Below are 4,707 nucleotides of genomic sequence, written 5' to 3'. Positions count from 1 at the left end.
TGATAGGGTTATTTGTCTCCCTGCAGTCTAACTTCTAACTCTATTCTTAATTATTATTTTGTTAGCTTGAGTTTCATTCCCACCTCCTAGATTTACAGTTAAAGAGTTTCATGGACTAGTTCATATTTTTCGGTAGCTTGATTCCTGCTATACATGCCAATATTTATCAATCTTTCCAGCCAAGGGGGTCTCTCATTCTCTCTGACTGACTGTTCATTCTTACACCTCATGTATGGGTTCAAAGTCTCTCTAGACCTCCAACTTACTAAATCTCAAGATTTACACACACACACACACACACACACACACACACACACACACACACACTATCCCTCTCTCCTATCCAGCTTTGGAAGACACATCAGATTTGTTTGTTTTGTTGTTGGTGATGGTGGGTTGGTTTAATTAATGACACTGCCATCCAATCAGTTTTTAACCTGTATAGCTGGTCTCATAACTCAGTTTATGAATACTGGGGGTAGGATATATATGCAGATTAAATGTTTCCCTGTCTCATTACTTAGTTTCCAACATTAGCATTCATGAAATGAATTGTTTAAACCACATTTCCAAGTGTCCTTTCCACAGTAATTCTCCCATTTATACTCTCCTACTGGCCACTGGTATGTAAACTTGGTCTTTCTTGATTTAGCTCATTTTGCTGCTCCCAGGTCTTGTAAATATCATAACACAACTGCTCTGTTGCTTTATGAATTCCACAGCAGCTGAGGTTTTTTTTTTCCTAGACTTGCAAATTGAAGCTTTAATGGCAAACTTTTCCAGTTCCCGCCTAACCAATGTGTTTTTTGAAAAGGCACAGGGATTTTTCTTTTTTCTCAAATCCTCTCTGCAAGACCTCTGCCAATAATTAGGCCATTCTAGCATTTCCAGAATCCAGTCAGTCACATTGGTCGTTGGTGATGTTGAGAGTGCTCTCAAAACTTATTTATAATATGTAGTGTGTTTGATTGTGTATATCATTGCTTCTCAAAAAGGAAGGGCTAACCTAAAATGAGTTAAGTGCTGTAGTTTACCAGCAAAATGTGTCTAGAACCTGAATATACACAGAATGCGTAACAAGCCAACAATGTGGTGCTTAGAAAAGCTGGCCTAGAGTCCCCCCTGCAAGAGCTGGTGTCCTAATTCTGCTCCTTCTCAGCTATGTGACCTTGGGCAAAGTATTTTATCTCTCTAAGACATAAGACCCCTGTGATGTGAAATGGGCATTAGATACATATTACAAAAACAAAGAAGTCACCATGCTCTGAATCTGCTGATTCTGAAATGCTAGACGTAGAGGCATTGCTGGAATTAGATAAGTTCTTCATTCATTAATTAGCTAAGTTCTTTGCATGTTCTGAAAGTGTGGGAGATATTTTTTTACTGAGAAATACAAACAAACAAACAAAAAGTTCAGCTAACAGAAACAGAAAAAGGGCCCAGGTCTCCAGAAGACAAAATCACATCTCAGGCATGCTCTAACTTTTCTAGGAACTCACTAGCATTGCCTGGACAGAGTCCTTGGACTCCAGAAGGGTTTTCTCTGGATACAACAATGGAGATCAGACTCAGAGGCAAAAAAAAAACTTGCAGTTAAGTACCTTTTTCACATTTAAGTACCAGTCCTGCAGCCAAAGAATGTTCATTTTAGGCTTATAAGAACAGATCAGTAAACCAACCAACCCACCATACATAGGTCTTCTAGAACATTTCACTGATATCACCAAGATTTTAACCAAATAATTGGACCAGGTATCAAAAGTCCCATCCCTTGACAGAGAATAGAAGCCACGCAGAACATCCATTCAAGCGTTCTATTTTCTGAGACTGCTTCCCAGCACTCTCTCAGGTCAGTGGTTCGGATGCAGAATTGATTCCAATAAAGTCAGAACAGCCAGGCAGTATTGAGTGGAAGCCCCGAGACCCCCAGAAAAATATTCTGAGGTCTCCACCCGCTTTCCACTAAACCAACACTCAAAAGAGCCACATTTTTTTTTAAAAGTGCCTTGATTATTCATTTTGACAAACCCTAGTGATTTGCCAGGATTACATCACGATAGCTCAGCTCAGGTCACTAATCTGCAAGTCTGGTGAAGGCTCCTGTTTTACATCATCCATACATTAAACAAAACGGAAACACTTGCAACATGCTATATACTCTCAGAGGTGTAAATGTTCAGCTACTGCAAAGCCTAAAATAATTCTGTGCTCACTAGAGCAGGTCTCGTCTACCGAAGCTTTGCTTTGGCCCACGGTCTCGTCAGATGCTGTGTGTGAATCGACTTACTTGCCCCCTCGAACACTCTAATGAATCAAGTAGTAGTTTTATCTCCGTTTATAAAGTGGCAAACACCTTGGTGCCAAGGTAATAAGCAGCGGAGTAGTGATTAAAAGGCAGTTAGCTTCAGAGCCTGTCCAAATCGCTCTCCAGCTCCCCAACAGTGTCTTTCCTGTACGGTGTATGTGCAGATCCTGGGTTGTACTGAGAGGCAATGATTAGCTGGAGATTTGGTGGTTAGCACCTAGAGTATCATATCAGGGTTTTTCACATTTAGATGCTGCAAAGGGACACCTTTAAAATGGGAGAAAGTAGCAATCAAGTACACCATGAGAAGTGAATTTCTGAAAAAAACAAAGAGTCTAGGCCTAGGTCTAATGATGGCTTGTGTCCATTGTCCTAGAAACTGGGAGTCTGAGGCAGGGCAATTGCTGTTAGTTCAAGACTAGCCTGGGGCACACATTGAGTTGTAAGTCAAGCTGGGCTAGAATAAGACTCTGTTTCAAGAACAAAAATAGACAGACTAGAGCCTAGAGAGATGGCTCAGTGTGTGCTGTGGTCTGAATGTGAAACGTCTCTCTTACAGACTCATATATTTGAACACCTGATCCCCAGCTTGGAGCGCTGTTTGGGAAGGTTGTGGAACATTTAGGAGTCAAAGGGTTACTGGAGGAAGTAGGTCACAGGTAGCAGGCCTTGAGTCTTTACAGGCCACTCCCACTTTCTGCTCACTCTGCTTCCTTGGTATGGATGCAATGTGACTGGCCAGCCTTCATCTCCAGCCACCATGCCTTCCCTGCCTCCTGCCTTGTTTTCTCTGTCATGATGGACTGTATCACTCTGCAACTGTAAGCCAAAAAAAAAAAATTCCACAAAGCAGAGATAGAAATTGATTTATTGGTTGAAAAGGGGAAGTTGGAAAGAAGAGATCATGGAAGAAGGGAAGGATAGCATTCTAGGAAAGGCATTTGAGTAAAATGCAAACTGCTGATACGGATTGTTTAAGAATGTGCACAGCACTGCATGGCCGGCCTGTGTTGCAGGGTCCTTGCCTTGCCCATTGTTACACACTATGTCTTGTCTTCTTTCCTGGATCAGTCTCATTCTTTGCTTTAAAAGTCAAAAATTTTTTATCCATGTCTTTAGTAATCCTTTTCCTCGTCTTATTTTAACATCATTTCCAAAACTTATTCCCTGAATTTTTTTGTGTGTATATGTGTGTGATATGGATGCATGTTTGTGTGTTTGCATGGGTGTAGAGGTGCAAGGTTGATGTCAAGAGTCTTTCTCAATTGCTTCTCCCTTGAACCCATATCTACATAGCCAGCTTGTTCTGCTTTCTTAGTGGTGGTATTACTAGTGGGTCCCCATGCCTACTTGACATTTATGCCGGTTCTAGAAATCTAAACATTCAACCGTTGCTCTTCTCACCGGTTATCAGTAGGTGGCAGAGAGGAGAGAAGCTATGTCTACTCTCAGTGTTCTCAACTATGGACATCTGAAATACTGTTAACCTGACATTCAGCAATAAGGGGGCTTGGACAGGGAGGTAGCCTGCTATGACCACCACTCTGGTGCCACGAAGAGCTGGGGGTCAGACTGCTTGAGAAGACCCTGCCCAGTGCCATAATGAGCAAGCAGGGCATAGCACTCCTGAGACCACTCCTGAGCTGACCCCAGACACTCAGAGATGCAAGGTACCACTAAGAGAAGCAAGTAAGTGGTGGAGAAATGGAAGAGAAAGAGAAACAGAAAGATCCAGGCACAGTGAAGAGAGGCAGAACTGAAGACTTGAGAATAGTGAGGAATAGCTTGAGTGGTCAGTGATGTCACTTGTGACCATGGTGCAGTCTTGGCCTGAGCTGCCAAAAGGGGATATTTTGGGGTCCGTGGTCTGCAGCAGCAGGGTTCTGTTAACCACCAAAAGTCAGGCAGATATCCCTGGTCTGGGCTGCTGTCTGGGGACATGTTAATATCTGTGGGAAGGCTAAGCAGAATTGGCTCCACCCTTCCCCTGGGCATCATGGGAAAGCTGGCCCTGGGAGCATGAGAGTAGGAAAGCTGACCTAGCCAACTGCAGTACTTGAGAAAGTGTGCCTCGAACATCATAGGAATTGTAGGTGAACTGGCACTCGAGGATGCAAGCTTGGGAGACCTTGCATCGTCTCTCATGTGGTGGTGTGGACAAGAAAAAGATATCCTCTTCCCACCTCACTCCTCATCACCACAAGTGGAAGAACGGGCCCTAACAGAGTCACGAGTGCAGGAGAGCTGGCCCTGTCCCTTGCCTGCTGCAGTACTCGAGGAGCAGGCCCTGCACTTCACCTGGGCAACAGAGAAGAGCTACAAGATCCCCATGAAACAGGCACCAGCAGGATAACCGAGAGGTGGACCAGGGAGGTTCCAGTACCGGGAGAGTAGCAGAAGCC

The 4,707-nt window shown here is 43.6% G+C and overlaps 1 pseudogene; it reads left to right on the top strand.

The window, feature by feature from the left end:
- Positions 1-3,695: 3,695 nt before the first annotated feature.
- On the top strand, positions 3,696-3,800 carry LOC116908418 (annotated as a pseudogene).
- Positions 3,801-4,707: the final 907 nt, after the last annotated feature.

This window comes from Rattus rattus, chromosome 8 (genome assembly GCF_011064425.1).
Source record: "Rattus rattus isolate New Zealand chromosome 8, Rrattus_CSIRO_v1, whole genome shotgun sequence".
In the NCBI taxonomy this organism is placed as follows: domain Eukaryota; kingdom Metazoa; phylum Chordata; class Mammalia; order Rodentia; family Muridae; genus Rattus; species Rattus rattus.
Note: the sequence above shows the minus strand (reverse complement) of the source record. Positions and strands in the feature narration are given on the sequence as shown.